A 21,851-nucleotide genomic window follows, 5' to 3' on the forward strand; every position below is an offset into this window, starting at 1 on the left:
TTCTTTGCTATATTTGCTGAAATACATTCTTCCTACAGGAGTTAAATTATAATATCTGCAAGGCTCTGGGGGTATAAGATGAACATTCTCTCTTCCTGGATCAAAGATGTCCGAATAGAAAATAAGCTGACTTCCAGCCACTGACAGATCTGATGTTTGACTACAGCTAGGGCCTCAAATTTCTTGCCCTTATGAATTTTACATAATACTTTGTCATCATGTTGTCCTTCTTGGTCAACTGTTCTCTTATTATGATATACGGTAGAAAGGTGACAAATACTGAAGACAGCTAGTGGCACCCTCCAGTGGACACAATTTACTGCCTCGATTCTTGTTGATAAATAACACATTTAATTCATGGACATCGATTCACCAAAGTGCCAGAGGTAGTGCAAGTGATATCAGACACCCTTTGACATGTGGGATATAGGAGGAAGTGCCATCACATTTCCTTATGGGGACTAAAGCAAAGAAACACAAATGATGGATGGAATGCAGAACCAATCAAACATTCACCCCGAGTCACAGATATGGGTTTAATCCATCAATTCTTTTGCTCATCACGCCACCTCAGTTTAGACTATCTTGATTCCAGTGGCATAGTGAGCCTGGGACTTATGAATCCCTGCTTTCTTTTTTATATCACAATGATCAAATGTTTTATTATCTATTTAACAGCCAGCATTTTGCTACTGAAAAATTGAGAAAAGATAAATGAATGTTAGAAAAGTACACATTAATTCACTTCAAATATTACACATCTTGAAAGTCTGTGTTTGTCCAATACTACTTTTCTTCTCATAGTATTATAACCATTATTATATTCCATACACATATATTCCCTTACTATGTATTTACATATCTATTTATTTATTACTCTAGTCCTACTGTACTAGAAAAAAAAATACAAATAAATAAAAACAAATCTATAAATAAATTCAAATTATAAATAATTAAATTAAATTAAATAAAAAAAAAAAGTAAAAACATATATATAATAAATAATAAATAAATAAAACATATTATAAATGTACTCTCTTGTAAGCTTTACTCTGCCTCCCCATCACCCTATGTCTCTATCAATCTATCCTCCATCCCCACTCTGACTCATCACATCTACTACCATGATCTCCCAAGCAACCCTACTAAATTCTCCCTCATTTATCTCACCTTTGAGTCATCCAAAAGCCCTCCTGCTACTATAATCTCCCTATCCCTTTCCACTTACTCTTCCCTCCTCCATCTCCCATTTACTCATCCCAGGCCTCATCCTATTACTATAAACTCCCATTTAACATTTCTGGATTCTTCCCTCTTCTATCCCTCCATTACTCTAGTCAATCCAACTAACAAACTCACATTTCCTCTGCTCAAATTAACTCATAATAATACTAATACTGCACTCATATTTCCCTATACTAATCCACCACTAATTCCTCTTGGGTTCCGGAGTAGCGTGCTACTCGCCAAACAGCGCTTTAACGCCTCGTCAGGGGTAGTAAGTGCAATATAAATGAAATTACAATTACAATAGTGAGCCTGGGACCCAAGTCTGGGCATGCCAGGCACATTTAGGGCAACAAAAGCAAACAAACACAAATGATGGATGGAAAGAAGAACCAATCAAACATTCACCTCCAGTCACAGATATGGGTTTACTCCATCAATTATTTTACTCACCATGCCAACCCAGTTTAGAACCAGCCATCTGCAAATCATTCTTGACCCTGTTCCCCATGGGAACAATCTAGCCCAAACTGCCAGGCCAGGTCCTCCCTGGACCAAAAACAGGCATCCTGGGACCGGTTTCAGGGTACCACCCTTCATCAGCCAGGCTAGCTTGAATCCAATGGTATAGTAAGCCCGGACCCACGTCTGGGCATGCCAGGCGCACTTAGAGTGACAAAAGCAAACAAACACGAATGATGGATGGAACACAAAACCAGTTAAACATTCATCCCCAGATCAGGGTTTAATCCATCAATTCTTTTGCTCACCATGCCACCCCAGTGTAGACATAGCCATCTGTAAATCAGTCTTGACCCTGTTCCTCATGGGAACAGTCTAGCCCGAGCTGCCAGGCCAGGACCTTCCTGAACCGGAAACAAGCATTGTGGGACCGGTTTTAGGGTATCACCCTCCATCAGCCATGCTAGATTGAATCCAGTGGCATAGTGAGCCTGGAACCCACGTCTGGCACTGTGTTGATCTCCACTTGGGGAGCCAGGATGCATTGTTCCGGTTTGGCGTGTGGTGATTTTCTCACCACGATGCAGGCTGTGCGTCGTTTTTGGCAGGCTGTGCGTCGATTTTCGCCACACAAGGAATTCTTCGCAGAGATGAATTCTTTTTGGCACTGAGACTTCTGAAAACAGGAGGCAAGCTCAATCCAAGCCCTTGGAGAGCACTTCACAGCAGAGCCAGAGGGCAGCAAGGCAGCAGGTCATTAGTCCTTTGCAGAAAAGCAGTCAGGTGAGTTCTTTGGGTAGCCAGGCAGTTCCTCTTAACAGGTTGCAGGTTCAGGTCCAGAAGTGCCTGAGTTGGTAGGGTCAGAGGCCCTGTTTAAATACCAAAAATGTGCCTTTGAAGTTAGGGAGACTTCAAAGAGTGGCTTAGAAGTGCACAGGGTCCCCTTTCAGTTCCAACCTGTCTGCCAGGGTCCCAGTAGGGGGGTTGGCAGTCCATTGTGTGAGGGCAAGCCACTGTCCTTTGACATGTAAGTGTCAGGCACTCCACCCTCCCAGCCCAGGAAGACTCATTCAGTATGCAGATGTGTGCATGTGTGACTGAGCATCCTGTGTTTGGGGTTGTCTGGGTGAAATGCACAAGGGAGCTGTGGATTGTAAGGCACACAAGGATTTAAGTGCAGAGAAATGCTCACTTTCTAAAAGTGGTATTTCTAAAATAGTAATATTAAATCCAACTTCACCAGTCAGCAGGATCTTGTATTACCATTCTAGCTGTACTAAATATGACCTTTTTACTCCTTTCACATCAGAATCTACCACTCAAACAGTATATGAGGGTAGCCCTAAAGTTAGCCTATGAAAGGAGCAGGCCTCACAACAAAGTAAAACTAATTTAGGAGTTTTACACTACCAGGACATATAAACTACACAGGTACATGTCCTGCCTTCTCCCTACATAGCCCCCTGCCCTATGGGTTACCTAGGGCCTACATTAGGGGTGACATATTTGTAGAAAAGGGAGAGTTTAAGGCTTGGGAAGTACTTTCAAATGCCAAATCGAATTGGCAGAGAAATTGCACACACAAGCCTTGCAATGGCAGGCCTGAGACATGGTTAGGGGGCTACCTATGTGGGTGGCACAATCAGTGTTGCAGGCCCACTAGTAGCATTTAATCTACAGGCCCTGGGCACATGTAGTGCACTTTTACTAGGGACTTATAAGTAAATTAAATAAGCCAATTGGGTATGAGCCAATGTTACCATATTTTAAGGGTGAGAGCATATGCACTTTAGCACTGGTTAGCAGTGGTAAAGTTCACAGAGTCCTAAAACGAGCAAAAACAGTGTCAAAAAGTAGAGTGAGGCAGGCAAAAAGTTGAGGGTGACCACCCTAAGCCTGTCAGGTCTAACAGTTTCTAAGCCTCAGATCTTGCAGTTTGGGGATCGGAGGAGTACATTCTAACACTAGCCATGGGCCCAGGGCCTGGGATACCAATTTGGGGCTAGGTCTCACTCCAACAGAGGATTGCAGGAGGACCCAGTTGTTACTGATCAGCTGGGCAGTTGCAGGGAAAGGGCCTCTGTAGGCTTAGTGTTTCCCTATATCTCAAGCAGGTCAGCCAACTGACCCTTGGAGTCGCTCCTGGGGTACTGGGTTCAAGGAAAGCAGGTCCAGTCTTCCTTTAGGTTCTTCAGACAGCAGGGCAGTCCTTCTGATCATTCACAGGTCCATTAGTGTTCTGTGGAGGGTATTGTCAATGCCACATTTATGCCCATTACCAACCTCTGGGTGGGGAAATCTCCTGCCACCTTCCTAAACAATCGCGTGAAAGTTCCCAGTGGTGATCCTATCTACTTTTGCAGCACTTCCTGTGTGTTTTACTCTAAACTATCCCACAGTGTCTCTCTCTACTTAAATCCAACATCGCAGAACCATTCTTACTCTGGTCAGAGCTACCTTTATGATAATGGGCAAACCCTTCCTTATGCTTAGTTCAAACCAATTCTGGGCCAGCTCCCCTCTTCCACTGGTTTTGGAGCCATGCTGACTAGAAAGACATATAGGAGGCAAACCTAGGTGTGAGCTACATCCGCTAGCGACAGGGTGTGCATCCTTCAAAGCTCACAAAGGGGCTGGGCATAACTCCCAAGCCATCCTGCACAAGTAAGAAAAACACCTCTCCAAACCTAAGCCCTTTGTCCCCTTTATGGGAGCAAACCACAGCTCATCACAGGGAAGGCATCAATAGTCAGGTGACATTGGGCACTGGAAGAAAGGCCACTTTTAGTTCAGGCAGAAAAATAACAACATTCTAAAAGTTGTTTTTCCAAAGTAGTTATATAAAAATAAAAGGAACATAAAATATAAGTTATATTTTGAATTACTAATTAAATGAGTCATTGAAGAATTTTTCTATTGACCCACTAACTGACGTTAAACATTTTGCGTGGTTATAAAGTAACCCAGTGTTTTCCCATGGGAGAGCATGCCTTGCCGCAATGAAAGACGTTGGAGGTCTTTCACTATCGGGGCATGTAAAATAATAAATATACAGGTCCTACTTTTTCAATACCATGCACTCTGCCCTACGGGCATTTAGGGCCTCCTTTGGGTGTGACTTATAAACTTCAAAAAGGAAAGATTAGGCCTGGCAAAAGATGTAAGTTTCTAGGTTGTAATGGTAGCTTATAGCTGCCTACTCAACTTACATTGGGAGGCCTGGAGAATTGTTTTACAGTACTACTTTAGTGGATAAAGTATGCACAGCCACATGGCTAACAAAATGTGTTCAGAAAAAGAACAAAGTCTGGGGGAATACCACATAAAGGTGGTATTTTCTAACACATGTCCAGCATTTTTGCATGGTTGCTCGGCTACCATATGCTACATCTATCTTCCCTTATGCCAAGAACTACCTGCAATGTGCTAGAGCCAGCATATTTCCACTGTTGCCCCATGCTATAAATTCCTCATGTATGCCAGCACTAGCATTTGTACATGGGTTCCCAATATGTTATGAATGACCCCTTGAATGCCAATACCAGTGTTATATCATGGGTCCCCCTGTGCCAAAAATATCACCTGTACACCAGTGCCAGTATTTTGCTAACATACATATTTTGCCACAGGTGCCTCTATGAGCCAATAATTACCTTCACGGCCCACAACATTCTCACTCTCCTAATATACATTCACTCACTTGGACTCATTCTGGCTTGCTCACTCACTGCACTCACACACTCACACTTTCTTGTATTAGTTCATTATCACTCACTCTCTTGAACACACTCTTACACTCAAGCACTCAATCACACTGACTCTCACCCATTCTACTCTGACTGATACTTTTTCACTCAAACACACTTGCACTCACTCATTCTTTCAGTCCCTCATTCTCACTCCCTTAATCTCCATCTGCCCCAACTCATTCTCACTCATTCATTCACACTAACTCATTCTCACTCACACTCACTTGCATTCACTCTTACTCTCACTCACTCATTCTCACTTATGCTCACTCACTGACTTGCTTGTTCTCACCCGGTTACGATCACTGTCATATACTCATTTTCAATCACACATTCTCTCACGCACTCTCTCTAACATTCCTTCACTCATTCTTATTCGTTCTCACTCACCTACCCTCACTTACCAGCAGTCACTCTCGCTGGCACACACTCAATCTCACTCATGCTCACTTACTATCTTTGACTGACTCTAACTAACAACATGTACATGTTCACACATGAACACGCTTTCACAGAAGCATGCTGTGACCACAAGCATGCACACAACATACATTTAGAAACATTTTTAATGAAGGCCCTTTTTTATTACACTAATACTGAGTAATACGTTATTATTTGTAGAGCGGAGCCCGAAGTCCATAAGGGTGAGTGACCCTTATGTTCTTGGCCCTTATTTTGCCATCTCTGAGGCCAGACAGAGTTGTATTTGGAACCAAAAGAAGCCGTGGCAAATGTTGTCACAGCAGCCCCCACAACGTGTGGACTGAGTTATAGCAGCTAGAATGGCGTCTACATCGGGAGCTTAGGGACAGTTATCCACCCAAGAAAGTTTTGGAAAAAATGTGGAAAATCGTGCATGTTACCACAGATAAATGTCGTATGCTGTTTTGCACATGTCCTCTTCCCATCATTCCTCTTCTGTTGTCACACCATTTTTCTGAATCACTTGCACCCTTTCCCTAACCATAACACCTCTATGACTTCCTCTCTCAACCTTCCTTTCTTCAGTACTCTCCCTTCCACTGTCACTCTCTTGTTCGTATTTCGCACTAGATAACTTAGCATAGCTCAGCATAAGCCTCATCCCCTGCTGTGGGGAAGCTTGACAGCGGCAAAACAAAACATAACACAATCACTACTGGGAGACTGGCAGGAAGCATATCGTAGAGTCTCTGCCATCTATTTCTTTACTGCAGCACAAACCTCCCAAGATGACTCCATGTGGTGCCACATTAACACGTTTGTGTGAAGCAGACATTGTAGGAGTATGGAATCCACAGCGCATCATGCCAATTATGGCGCCCCTGTTGTTGCTGCCATGGAAGGCATGGCATACTATTACTGTCTTTTCAGTGGGACTACATACTTTGGAGCTTTCCATGGCACAGTAGAGGGCAACGGGGAAGATGGACAGTAGCAGATCTAAGTTGACCCTTGACTAGCAAGTACAATAGTCTAAAGCTCTCTCTGAGAAGTGATACAGGGTAGAAATTCAGAAATCCACAAAAAACACAAAAACAATAAATCAATGCTGAGACGGTGTTTTACTTTTACAAATAACACGTAATTTCATTCACAAACAACAAAATAAGAACCAGACCTCTCTAGCCCGTTCTGAACTTGGCATCTGCACGAACAAAATGGCTTCCAGTGTTAAACAACTTTAAATCCCCGCCAATGTTTTTTTTTGTCAGAATTCACACTATAACTCCCCTCCTTATGTTATTTGCCAGAGTTCGGAATGTAAACCCCCTTCCTGTTGCATGTCAGAGTTGACATTATGAATGCCCTTCCTCTTATATCTGTCAGAGGTGCCACAATGTAAAACTCATTCTTGCTGAATTTATCACAGTTACCCATGCAAATGCCCTGCCTATTGCATTTGACTCAGAGCCTGTGTTAAAATGTATTTATCGGTTATGAGTAACAGAACTACTTTTTTTGGCAGGTTTACACAGCTGCTGCCCAATCAATTCACTGTAAGTAAAATCAACAAATAGGAGGAGCCAAAGCCGCCCTCTCTATACTCCTTTTAAAACTCCTGATAAAATGAACTGTTGCAGACACCTGCGCTGTCAAGTTAGGCTCAAAAGAAACGAAACGGATCGGAGCAGGGTGCCCTATGCATAATGCAAGCTGGTTAGTGATGTATTAAAGGCTCTGCTGGTGATGAACCGTGCAAGATATGACCTCTTTGATTCATGTGTTTGTTCCCTCTCTAAATCGTCGAAGAAAAATAAAAAGTAAGATTATAAGAAGGCACCTCACGGCGGTTTTAAGCCTCTTGCCCTGTTTCTCCCTTCTACAACCATTGCCCCTTGCAGTGGAAAGTGTTTGGGTTTCACCTTATACGGAATTATTCTGACTTCTTTCTATAAACCAAGGGCCATATTTATACTTTTTGACGCAAAACTGCGCTAACGCAGTTTTGCGTCAAAAAAATTAGCGCCGGCTAACGCCATTCTGAAGCGCCATGCGGGCGCCGTATTTATTGAATGACGTTAGCCGGCGTTAGCCGCCGGCGCTGTCTGGTGTGCGTTAAAAAAAAATGACGTACACCAGGCAGCGCCGGCGTAGGGGAAAATGGAGCTTGGCCGCCAAAAAATGGGGCAAGTCAGGCTGAGGCAAAATTTGCGCCGCAACCCGATTTGCGCCATTTTTTTTTTACTCCCAACCCCCATTGACATGACTCCTGTCTTTGCAAAGACAGGAGTCATGCCCCCTTGCCCAATGGCCATGCCCAGGGGACTTCTGTCCCCTGGGCATGGTCATTGGGCATAGTGGCATGTAGGGGGGCACAAATCAGGCCACCCTATGCCACAAAAAAAAAAAAAAAATGACTTACCTGAACTTACCTTAATGTCCCTGGGATGGGTCCCTCCAGCCTTGGGTGTCCTCCTGGGGTGGGCAAGGGTGACAGGGGGGGTCCCTGGGGGCATGGGAGGGCACCTCTGGGCTCCTTCAGAGCCCCCAGGTCCCTTAACGCCTGCCTTTTGCAGGCGCTAAAAAACGGCGCAAAAGCGGCCGTACGTAATTTTTTTGACCCGCCCACTCCCGGGCGTGAATTTTGCCCAGGAGTGTAAATACGGTGCACATGCCGCGGAGTCACTTTTTTAGACGGGAACGCCTACCTTGCATATAATTAACGCAAAGTAGGTGTCCACACTAAAAAAGGACGCAAACTCCATGGACTTTGGCGCTAGAGGCATCTAACGCCAAAGTATAAATATGGAGTTCGTTTTGCGTCGAAATTGCGTCAAAAAAAACAACGCAATTCCGGCGCAAACGGAGTATAAATATGCCCCTTAATGTGTGCCTGTTTTCCCTTTTTAGACACCCACTCCCCTCATTAAAACATGGGTTGCATTCCCTTACAACGTGGGGTCGACATGTCTTTCCTTGCTCATGTGGTGCTTTCTTCGAGATCAGGGTGGCCTCCTGAATTTGTCCAATCAAATGTGGGGAAACAAGCGTGCAACAGTATTTATATATAGCGCTTACTACCCCTGACGAGGCGTCGAAATGTTGGAATGATTTTAGGTGTCTTTGCTCTGAATATGCTTATCGGTTTAGTACAGGCTGCCGGTGTCTTTTGCCATTTCATCAACTCACATTAGGAAATGTTCCCTGCCTATGTCAGTCCCACTGGGAGTTTCTTGGAGCTAAATTGTGAGGCAGATCCTATTTTCATGTATTTGTTGTTACTTTGATTCATGACACTACGGGGGTGATCATAAGTTTCCCTGCTGTTGTGTTGGGGTGGTAGCGAGAGTTACCAGCCACATCGGAATTACGAGACCGTGCGGTACACATGCAGATCCATTTTTCTCACCCAGAAATTTTGGGTGAAACTCTAGGGCCCAATGTGGAATTAGAATGATCAATTCCCCAGCTATTTCCTTATTTCTCAGAGTACTCAGTGAAACTCCAGGGCAAAATGAGAAATCAAAGGATAAATTGGATCCATAATTATCAATTCCCCTGGTAATTCCATATATTACAGAGGATTCTCTGGGGCGGGACAGGCAGACTTAACAAGGAAACATCTAAAGCACTTGTAATGCGAGCCCCATAACACCTGTTTAAAAATGCATGGCCATGTTAAATCTAGGTATTTTTGGAGGAGATGTTAAATTCTTGTGAGTATCCAAAGGGCAGTTTCATCCACAATAAGCTAAGTAGAGTGAATGAACATCCGTCCACCTCCTACAGTTTTAGCATTTCCTTCAGAAATCGGAATTTTCCATTAACACCCAACTCTAAATGAGACCCTCACTCTGTTTTGACAGTCTGTATTTCATTAGATGTTTCACTTTGTTCACAGTATCTTGAGGCAAGCTAAAGCAGCTAAAAGGTAATGTGTGGGTGCTCTATGCAAAATACCTCAATAGATTATCCCTGCATTGAATGCCATATCAAGAAAGCTACCTTTTCATGGAACATGAATCCTGACAGATACAACTTAGCCTTTGAGGCTGTCAGAACTAAGGTGAACTTTTCCATCCGTAGGACGTCCCAGAGACTCAGGTGTGTCAGGGCTGTGGCAGAGCCCCAATGTGAAAGGATGGCTTGATTGGCTGCCCTTAATGCCCAGCCAATGTGGCGTCCTCTGCGGGACTTAAGCAGGAAAGTGAGTGTAAAGAAGGAAAACCACGGCACATCCCAAGAGGTTATAATGTTCCAGTTTATTCCTCGTAATGTCTTTAGATGAAACAATGGCCTGTGGCCCAAGGTGACATCTTGGAGCCAGAATCAAAAGATGACAACAAAGATCCTTTTCAAATGAACAGCAGCCCAAATAGACAACAGCCGACACGTGTTTCGTCTGGGTAGACTTTATCAAGGCTGTGGATGTACACAAAGAAATAGAGTATCAGCTACTGGAAAACAATTTAAATGAGAAAAGATGTGTTTGTTACCAAAGGAAAAAGTAATTAATTAAATTAAGAGAAGGGAAGCCCGATTGTTAGCCACAAAAGTGTGGCCCGAATAGAGAGATGGCGTTACTACTCTCCATATTCATTTGGGATGTAGGTCACCAAAAGAGTGTGAGAAAATAAAAGTGATCTGAAATAGATGTGTCATAGATGAAGTGAAGAAGGAAAAACCAGAGCCAGGAAATGAAAAATGTTTTTTGGGGGAAACAATCAAGAAAAGTGAAGAGGGAACAACAATGACACACACACCCATAGTATTCTGGTGATGCTAAAAAGTAGAAGAAGAACCATGTGTTAGAATAGACGTGTGTCCTAGATGTTGAACCACCAAAGGGAAGACATGCACCGTTGGAAACATCGGTGTTATGTGCAGGAAAAGAGAGATATGGTGGATTGACTGATCCAATAATCGAAAAACATACCTATAATGAAGATAAGTAGCTCAATGTTCCAAAGTACCAGAGACAAGTTGATGTCTTATGTTTAGAGAAAGAGGTCGAGTAAGAGAAGGCATTGAGGACCGTGGTAAGCCTGTGTAGTGAGAAAGAGGAACCTGGTAAGGGCGGTTCGTGACATATATGTTGACTCTCTCATATTAGTTATTTCAAAATAGCATGGACTAGTAGGAACATCGTTATTTAAAGTGTACTATTATGAAAAGAATGACGTGGTGATCGTAACCGGTAAGGTTTATGTATAGATCGCCAGAGTAAAAAAAATATATATATATATATGGTTGATGCAGAGATTATGCGAGACCGAAATGCGGTAAACAAGATAAGTGGAGTACCCATTGTTCAGGAGAGTGGCGTTTGCGTACAACCCAATGTATCGTAGACTATATGTAATGTTTAGGACAATTTTGCAGGCGATGTATAGCATCCGTGAAACTCCCTTGGAGTCGCCGGGCTAGATCGTTAATGGAAGTAAATGCTTAAGGCCATCGCCGGTGATGTGAAAAATCCACAGAAACCCCATAAAAAACCCGGACTAGCGCACTGCACTATCAGTTTATATGTGCCCATACCTCAAATAACTCAAAGCGTTTCCCTCCGCGTTGTGTTGACGGCGCTGCAAATGGTAATTGCGCGCCGGTGGTGGACTCCCTCTATTTGAGGCCGAATTCTGAGTGAAAATAAAGAAGGGACTACTAAGCTAGAGCTGTAGCCAAATTGAGATGGAAAACAGGTGCCATATTGGAATGTTAGTGAAGGCGGTAAAGCACAAGAAGAGAGAAGTATATGTGAGACACCCACTAAATAGTAGAAAAGAAGAAGAATATGGAGAGTTGTTATGAAGTATAATGTCGTGTGGGATCTGTTATTAATAAAAGAGGAAGCACAGAGACCAAAATTAACGAGCATGTTACAATGAGGTTGTCTATAGGTAAGTGTGTTTGTAAGTTAACGGATGCTAGTACATGGTGAAATAAACCAGTAGTGTGGAGAAGTGCATCCATGTAAAATGTAGAAATTATGCTAGAAGACAAAGTGGTTACAGTACATCAGAGGCCAATAAACAATATAGAAATGGCCAAGAAACAACATTGCATGCTAAATCATGAAATCGAGAGGGATGGAAGGGGCAATCCCATATTATTGCATGTATCAAGTGTTTTCAAATTGTCATAAGTGCTGTACATGAAAGGGTGATGCAGAAATTAACAAACGCTAGAACATAATGTAATTGACCACCATGTACATGCAGGGATAATACATGAAGAAAAAATATTTGAAGAAAAAATATTATATTTGCAATACATCAGAGATCAATGAACATATAGAAGTTGCCAAAACACATATGTGCACTGCGTCATGAAATCGAGAGGGATGGAGGGGATAATCCGATGTCATTGCATATAACATATGTTTTAGAATATCATGAGTACTGTACATGGAAGGGTGATGCAGATAGTAGGGGCAGATTTGGAGATGCCGAAAATACTAAAGACAGACATGTAAGTCTTTGTCCGAGTTTAAACCCATCTCCACTGCTCGCAATTTTATAATCCATCTACTCTCTAATTGCCTTAGCTGAAGAGTTTTATTGCCACCCCTAGGGCAGCCGCCCAGGGTGGCGATTCCAAAAGTCTGCACATTTAGCCTCTCTTGTAATGGGTGTTTCTTGTTGAAATGAGCTGCAAGGGGGTAATCAGTGTTGTTGTTTCTGATTGCCCTGATGTGCTCCTGTAATCTTTCCTTGAATGGTCTAATGGTGCTCCCAACGTATATCTTCTTGCATGTGCAGATGATACAATATACAATGTATTTAGTGTTACAGTTCATGAACTGTTTGATAGTATATGTAACATTCGTGTTATGCATGAACTGTTTAGTTTTGTCCTGTACATAGTCACTGATATTGCAGTGTCCGCATCTATAAAAGCCTAGGGGTGGTGGGGGAAGCCAATTGCCTTTAGTGATCGTGGGCAGGAAGCTATGGCAAAGGTGGTCCCTCAAAGTGCGTCCTCTGTGGTAAGTCATGTCCGGTTGTGTCCGGAGACTCTTCTCCAGTGTCGTATCAGATGTTAGGATCTTCCAATGCTTTCTTAAGATTTTACAAATGTCGGCACTAGCGCAGCTGTAGGTAGTTATGAAAGATGGTGGCTTTCTTGGGTCAACCTGTCTATGTGGTTTTTTGGAAAGTAATGTAGTTCTGTTGACTTTCATGATTCGATCATGTGTGTCACTAAGCAGTTTTTTGGAATATCCGCGTTTGGCAAAACGGTGTTCCAAGATTTTCAATTGTGTGCCAAACTCCTGGTCATCCTGACAGTTTCGTCTCACTCTGGTGGCCTCCCCATACGGAATAGCCCTGATTTGTGAGTGCGGATGTGAACTACTGGCATGAAGAAGCGAGTTGGTTGCCGTGGGTTTCCTATATAGTTTAGAGAAGATACAGGTATCTTTGATGTACAGTGTTAGATCAAGGAAGTCCACACAGCTGGTACTGGAATGGCTAGTGAACTGTATGTTGTAGCGGTTATTGTTTAAGTACTCAATGAATGTGTCTAACGTATTGGAGTCACCTGACCAGAAAAGAAGAACATCATCAATGTAGCGGCCCCAGTATATGATGTGTTGCGTAAGTTCTGGCGGGCCGCTGTTCCATAGATGATGATGCTCATAATGACCCATGTAGAGGTTTGCAAAAGATGGTGAGAATTTGGCTCCCATGGCAACACCCTGTTTCTGTCTGTACCAGGTCCCCTCATGTAGGAAGACATTGTTGTCCATGGCAAGCTCAATTAGGTCCATTACCATATAGGAGTGTTGTAGAAAGCTTGCATCCCTCTTATCCAAAAAGTATTGTATGGCCAACATCCCCTGTTCTTTGGGTATACAAGTGTATAAAGCGGTGACATCTAATGTTGCAAGAGTGTGTCCACTGGTCCATTCAAAGTCAGCGATGATACTAAGAAGATGGGAGGTGTCCCTGATATACGAGGGTAAATTACAAACGAAAGGCTGTAGATGGAAGTTGATGTATTCAGAGAGTTTTTCTGTGGGAGAATTGATACCAGAAATGATAGGTCTCCCAGGAGGGAAAGTAGCCTGTTTGTGTATCTTGGGGAGAGTGTATATGCATGGAAAACTGGGTGTGGGGTTGTATAGATATTTGTATTCTAGGTCCGTGAGAAGACCCTTGTCTCTCCAGGAACAGAGCTTTGTCTCTATGGCCTTAGTAATTTGTGCAATGGGATTGCCCTGTAGTTTACAATAGGCGTGTGGGTCTTCCAGTTGTCTGTCAATTTCTCTGATGTAATCCGACCGATTCATAATGACGATATTACCGCCTTTATCGGCCTCTTTTAGTACTAAGTCCTCATTGAGTTGCAGAGTGTGTAAGGCCCTATGCTCCTGTAGGGTTAAGTTATGTGTGCGAATTTTACGTCCAAGTGTGTACTGGTCACTTAGCACTCCCCCCATCGTCCTACGTCATCATGGACTCTGTAAACAAACAGTAGCTTATATTTGGAAAGTGCGCTCTCTTCTTTACACAGCCACCTTTTTGCTTATAGGAAAGTGAGTGTGTTGAAGAGGCCTAATACTGTGTAAACTAGGAATCGGGCAGTTGCTTGTTAAATTGTGTATGGATGCCAGTAAGGACCGATTCTCAGAACTGGGCTAACTTGAGGTAGTCCCAGAGGATGTGGAGCAGGGTCCCAGGTGACCCACAGTTGGGCCAACAGTCAGCTTTGAGAGTTGAATATCCTTTTTGTTTATGGGTGGGCATGAGATTCTAGTAAGTGACAATTTTGCTACATGTCTATAGTAGCAGTGTTGTGAGCTGTGTGCCTCGGCCTATGAAACATCTTCTTTCACTCCCCAGGGGAGAGTGGCCTACCTAACTCCAGCTCCCAGCGTTTCTCCCCTGGGGTTTTAGGTAATGTGGGGACGCGTAGTAAAATACTGTATAATTCTGTGATTTTGGCCCTCATTACAACATTGGCGGTAACTACCGCCTACCGCCACGGCGACGGCCACCAACATACCTCCACCGTAGCAACCAGCCGTCTACGCGTATCATAACCACTGACGGTATACCGCCAGAATGCTGGCGGAACTCCGTTGACGGTCATGGCAGCGGACGGCGGTAAGACGGCGCTGCTGACAGCAGCACCGCCACACCAGGAAAACACAGCCGACCATATCATGACCAATGATACGGTCTGGTGGTGTTTTGCTGGCAGACGCTGCTGCTGAGAGCAGTGCCCCGGACCGTCTCCAGCCGGAGGACCCCCTGCAAGCAGGTAAATCGGGTTCTCCGACCGGAGAGGGGGGTGGGGAGTGTTGTGTGTATGTGGGGGGTGTGTGTGTATGTTTTGGAATGCGTGCATGCGGGTGTGAGTCGCGTTGAATGCATGCATGAATGAGTGATTGTGAATGTTGTGAATGCATGTGTGTGACAAGGTATGTTGGTGTGTGTTGCGGTGTGTGTGTATTTATGTGTGCATGCGTGGGTGGTGGTGGGTATGCGTGTGTGCATATGTGCATATGGGTTTGCGTGCGGGTGTGTATATGTGTGGGGAGGGGAGACGGAGGGGGAGGGTGGGGGAGGACTCTGGGGAGGGGGACCGGGGCGGGGCTGACCCCTATCAGTGCCAGGGAAGGGATTCCCTGGCACTGATAGTGCCTACCGCCATGGTTTTTTTGGTGGTAAGTTTGGCATGAAAACCATGGCAGTAGGCTGGGTCGTAATCCTGAGGGTGGGATTGTGATGGCTGCCAGGCTGGAGACCGAAGTCTCCAGCCCAGCGGCCGTTACCACCCTGGCAGTCGGTGTGTTAAAGTGGCGGTCTTTGATGGTGGTTACCACCAGGGACATAATCCCATTTTTTTTACTGCCGGCCTGTTGCCGGTATTAACGCTGCTTTATCACCGACCGCCAGGGTTGTAATGAGGGCCTATGTGTTTGTCTGATGTTTTGGTTATAAGCCATTTCTCAAATAATGCCAGTGGTCTTTCTGCTCCTGCTCGCATGGTGCAATGTGAGATCCAATACCTGACCTGTAAGTAGTGCATTTCTCTATTTCCGGGAGAGAATCATCCTTTCTCAAATGTTCAAAGGAGACGGGACTGTGTTCGGCAAACAAATGGACTATAGATCGACAGTTAGACTTTCGCCATCTGTGGAATGAGGCCTGACCTAGGCTGGGTGTGAAGTCCGTACTGTCTACTATTGGGGTGGGAGGGGATGAAAACCTGGACAGGCCCTTTCAGGTTGCTACGCTATCCCATACCTTTAGCACTGTTCTAGTGACCAGGGAGGAATAAAGGCCCCAGGTTCGTTGTGACTGTTGCAGAAACAGGACTTTCCACAAGAGTGTGCCTACGATTGCCCAGTCCTTGAATAGCTGGTGTTTCTCTGACTAGTCCCTTGACCATTCCACCATGTAGCAGGGCTGTGTCGCTTGATAATAGTATAGAAGATTTGGGATTCCCAACCCCTCCTTCTGCTGTGGGTCTGTGCCTTTGGTCCTGACTCATGTGGGGATGGCCATCTGCCCAAACAAAGGGGTGCAGCTTCTGTTGCAAAGAGTGGAGCACCCCAGCTGGAGGTTCAATTTGGAGGGTCTGGAAAAGAAAACGGATTTTCAGAAGGGCTGTCATCTTTATTGCAGAAACTCTGCCCTGCCATAAAAGGCGATACAAGCGCCAGTTTGCCAGGTCTCTGGTAATGTGCTGAAGAAGGGATTGAAAGTTGAGGGTCGCAGTGCCTGCTATGGTCGTGGACAATTGTACGCGGAGGTACGGGATGGAGGATGATGTCCACTGGATTGGGAATCTGCATGACAGCTGCTCTTCTATCTGAAGGGGCGCTGTGAGGTTAAGTGCATGGGACTTCTGAACGTCAACCTGGAAGCTTGCTGTGGTCCCAAACGTCTCTACTTCCTTCAGGGATTCTGGGAGGGTCTGAAGGGGGTTGTCCACAGCTACTATGGCACTGTATGCATATAAGCTGATGGTGTGTTCGTCACCACTGAACTGAACCGCGTTTCTCCCCTGGGGTTTTAGGTAATGTGGGGACGCGTAGTAAAATACTGTATAATTCTGTGATTTTGGCCCTCATTACAACATTGGCGGTAACTACCGCCTACCGCCACGGCGACGGCCACCAACATACCTCCGCCGTGGCAACCAGCCGTCTACGCATATCATGATCACTGACAGTATACCGCCAGAATGCTGGCGGAACACCGTCGACGGTCATGGCAGCGGACGGCGGTAAGACGGCGCTGCTGACAGCAGCATCGCCACACCAGTAAAACACCGCCGACCGTATCATGACCAATGATACGGCCTGGTGGTGTTTTGCTGGCAGACGCTGCTGCTGAGAGCAGTGCCCCGGACCGTCTCCAGCCGGAGGACCCCCTGCAAGCAGGTAAGTCAGGTTCTCCGACCGGAGAGGGGGGTGGGGAGTGTTGTGTGTATGTGGGGGGTGTGTGTGTATGTTTTGGAATGCGTGCATGCGGGTGTGAGTCGCGTTGAATGCATGCATGAATGAATGATTGTGAGTGTTGTGAATGCATGTGTGTGACAAGGTATGTTGGTGTGTGTTGCGGTGTGTGTGTATTTATGTGTGCATGCGTGGGTGGTGGTGGGTATGCGTGTGTGCACATGTGCATATGGGTTTGCGTGCGGGTGTGTATATGTGTGGGGAGGGGAGACGGAGGGGGAGGGTGCGGGAGGACTCTGGCGAGGGGGAGCGGGGTGGGGGAGACCCCTATCAGTGCCAGGGAAAGGATTCCCTGGCACTGATAGTGCCTACCGCCATGGTTTTCGTGGCGGTAAGTTTGCCATGAAAACCATGGCGATAGGCCGGGTCGTAATCCCGAGGGTGGGATTGTGATGGCTGCCGGGCTGGAGACCGAAGTCTCCAGCCCAGCGGCCGTTACTACCCTGGCAGTCGGTGTGTTAAAGTGGCGGTCTTTGATGGCGGTTACCACCAGGGACATAATCCCATTTTTTTTACTGCCGGCCTGTTGCCGGTATTAACGCCGCTTTATCACCGACCGCCAGGGTTGTAATGAAGGCCTATGTGTTTGTCTGATGTTTTGGTTATAAGCCATTTCTCGAATAATGCCAGTGGTCTTTCTGCTCCTGCTCGCATGGTGCGATGTGAGATCCGATACCTGACCTGTAAGTAGTGCATTTCTCTATTTCCGGGAGAGAATCATCTTTTCTCAAGTGTTCAAAGGAGACGGGACTGTGTTCGGCAAACAAATGGCCTATAGATCGACAGTTAGACTTTCGCCATCGGTGGAATGCAGCCTGACCTGGGCTGGGTGTGAAGTCCGTACTGTCTACTATTGGGGTGGGAGGGGATGAAAACCTGGACAGGCCCTTTCGGGTTGCTACGCTATCCCATACCTTTAGCACTGTTCTAGTGACCAGGGAGGAATAAAGGCCCCAGGTTCGTTGTGACTGTTGCAGAAACAGGACTTTCCACAAGAGTGTGCCTACGATTGCCCAGTCCTTGAATAGCTAGTGTTTCTCTGACTAGTCCCTTGACCATTCCACCATGTAGCAGGGCTGTGTCACTTGATAATAGTATAGAAGATTTGGGATTCGTAACCCCTCCTTCTGCTGTGGGTCTGTGCCTTTGGTCCTGTCTCATGTGGGGATGGCCATCTGCCCAAACAAAGGGGTGCAGCTTCTGTTGCAAAGAGTGGAGCACCCCAGCTGGAGGTTCAATTGGGAGGGTCTGGAAAAGAAAACTGATTTTCAGAAGGGCTGTCATCTTTATTGCAGCAACCTTGCCCTGCCATAAAAGGCGGTACAAGCGCCAGTTTGCCAGGTCTCTGGTAATGTGCTGAAGAAGGGATTGAAAGTTGAGGGTCGCAGTGCCTGCTATTGTCGTGGACAATTGTACGCGGAGGTACGGGATGGAGGATGATGCCCACTGGATTGGGAATCTGCATGACAGCTGTCTTCTATCTGAAGGGGTGCTGTGAGGTTAAGTGCATGGGACTTATGAACGTCAACCTGGAAGCTTGCTGTGGTCCCAAACATCTCTACCTCCTTCAGGGATTCTGGGAGGGCCTGAAGGGGGTAGTCCACAGCTACTATGACACTGTATGCATATAAGCTGATGGTGTGTTCGGCACCACCAAACTGAACCCCTGAGATAGAAGGATGATCTCAAACTCTTTGGTCAAACACTCAATGTAGAGCTCAAATAAGAAAGGCGACAAGGGACATCCTTGCTGTGTCCCCCAACTGATGAGAAAGGGAGCAGGTGCCTGGCCATTGACTCTGCCTGTCATTCTGAGATTGCTATAGATATTCCGAATCCAGGTGTGAAACCATTCCCCGAATCCAAAGTTGTTTAAAGTAACGATTAGGTATGGATAGTGAATGCGGCCATAAGCCTTCTCAGCGTCTATGGCCAAAAGGATTATATCTTGTTTGGAGTGCTTCCCCTTGTCTATGAAGTGGAGAATTATTTTGGTGTTGTTGCCACATTGCCCATGTGTGACAAATCCTGCTTGGTCTGGGGCTACGCGATCTGGCATGAGAGGGCTCAGACAGGCCGACAAGATACTTGTAAAGAGCTTAGCGTCTACGTTTAGGAGTGAATTGGATCGGTAAGATCCACATTGTTTTGTGTCCTTCCCTGTTTTGGGAATAACAATTATGGATGCTTCCATCATTTAGGGCAGGACCTTGGAGAGGTCGGTGATCGAGTTATAGAGCTCGGCCACTATTAGGGCTAGCGGTGCACAAAAGGTTTTGTAGAACAACGCCAGGAACCCATCTGGTCCCGGCAATTTAGGAAGTGGCTGTCAGGCTATGGCTGTTATAACCTCTTTTGTACGTATTGGGCAATCCAGTTCCCTGGCCTATTCACCCGTGAGGCTTGGAATATGCAAGTTTTAAAGATATAGACTTCAGTGTCCAGGGGGTAGTATTTGGGCTGAATACAGGTCTTTGTACTGGACTCAGAAGTGAGAGACTATAAGGTTGTCCCCTTCAATCTCAATACCATCTCCTCGCATCAAGGACCCCACCCTTGCCGACTGTCGCTGGGCTCGGTTGTCCAAGAGCCCCCCGCATCTATTTCCCCAATGCAAAAGAAATGTTCAAGGCGGAGCAGAGCATATTCCACTCAGTCGATATCTAGACCGCAAGTTGCTTCCTGGCCGATTCTGGCTGCCTCCAAACCCTCTCGGGTGCCAGTGATGTGGTGTATACGCTCTAGTTCCCTAACGTTCTGTTGTAGTCATAGCTGTTTGTCTCAGCGAAGTTTATTATCAGCTGCCGAGATCGTGATGAATTCTCCCCTGATCACTGCTTTTAAGGTTTCCCACAGTGTCGAGATTGATGTATCCTGGATATCATTAAGTGCTAGATAGTCTGTAATTGCCAACGTGATCTGTGTACCCACTTCGGTTCTGTGGAGAAGGATCTCCCACAGACGCCAGGGTTGGTGTGTGCATCTGGTCGGGGGAGATGCCAGTTCGAGTGTCACTATGGTGTGGTCAGAAAGTGACCTTGGCTCTATATCTATCAATGTGACCAGTCCCTGTAATTTTTTGGTCCCTGTAATTCTTTGAGCGTACATCCTATGAGCATGGGAGTAGAAAGTGTAGTCTCTAGACTGAGGATGATGCTCTCTGTACAGGTCTCTAAGACCCATTTCTTGAAGCCAGCAGATTCCCTTTTGGGATACTTCTCCTGTCCCCCTGTGTTTCTGTGCAGAGCAGTTTAGGTTGTTGCGAAAGACAAGATTAAGGTCTCCTCCAGTAGTACCAGTCTTTCCTCTGAGGTCATGAGTTCAGCTATGGCTCTGCGGAGTAAACACTCGCGATCCTCCGTCGAGGCATATATGGAACCCAGAATAAGAGCGTAGTCTCCCACTTGTAAGTGGTAAGTTAACAGCCGACCTCTAATTTTGGTGTGTTTAGCACCCACTTTCCCATGAAAGGAACAAGAGAACAGGATGCAGTCTTAGCAGCCTACGAGTGGAATTGCAGGGGAAATGCCCGTGACTTGAGTAGGTGACATTCACATGATATTAGATGTGTTTCCTGGAGAAGGCATATGTCAGCCCCTGACTGTTCTAAGTAAGACAGTAGAGTCCATCTCTTGACTGCGTTATTTAGCCCTTTCACATTGAGTGTGATAATCCATAGTGTATCATGTGCTGTGCTAGTGAGTCATAGCTAGTCTTGTGGGTAACTGATCTACTGGCTTTCTGTGGGTTCCCATCAGTTTGCAAATCCCCTGCATGCCTTGCCATGAAGAGATGCCCTTTCCCTGTTGCACTGTTGTGAGACGTGAGTACCCTCCCCTAGAAACACCCCAAAGGAACAGCAATAACAACATTAAACATATTGTCCTTTATCGGTCCGCAACTCAAGTTGGAGGCACCGATCCGTCAATAGAATCTTGAGTGTAGAGGTCCAAGACCAGCCTCGTTCCGGTATCTTGGTCGTTCGCCACCCCTCTGGCAGGCCCCAAAATAGCAGTGTAGGCAGGCTGAGGGTCCATCGTCCTCTCAAGTCATCTTCTGTTTCTCTGGATCACTGGATAGCAACTCCAGGATTGCCCTCCCATTCTTGTGCTATTGTTGCAGAGTCGAGGCGGTGGGCTCTGGATGTGGACGGACTCTTCAGTTATCTGGAGCGCTTCCTAGTTTTCTGGGCTGTGGGACTAGCCGGTGGTGTGTCGCCAGTGTCTCTTTCAACCTCCAAAATGTCACATGCTGCACTCAGGGATCTAATCTGTTGTAGCTTTCCATCCCAACGGAAGACAATATGGAATGGGTGGCCCCACAATTAGGAGATTTCTTGCTTCCGGAGGTAAGAGGTGTTAGACCCGACAGCCTTAGGGTGGTCACCGCTAATTTTTTGCCTACCTCCCTCCACTTTTTAGATATTGTTTTTGCTGGTTTTAAGACTCTGCGCACTTTACCACTGCTAACCAATGCTAAAGTGCATATGCTCTCTCCCTTTAAACATGGTAACATTG

The 21,851-nt window shown here is 45.7% G+C and overlaps 1 protein-coding gene across 1 annotated transcript in view; it reads right to left on the reverse strand.

Moving 5' to 3' along the window:
- AFF3 (ALF transcription elongation factor 3) overlaps positions 1-21,851 on the reverse strand; it is a 2,012,018-nt gene that overhangs the window by 285,245 nt on the left and 1,704,922 nt on the right. The gene's annotated exons all lie outside the window — the stretch shown is intronic.

Source organism: Pleurodeles waltl, chromosome 8 (genome assembly GCF_031143425.1).
Source record: "Pleurodeles waltl isolate 20211129_DDA chromosome 8, aPleWal1.hap1.20221129, whole genome shotgun sequence".
NCBI lineage: Eukaryota > Metazoa > Chordata > Amphibia > Caudata > Salamandridae > Pleurodeles > Pleurodeles waltl.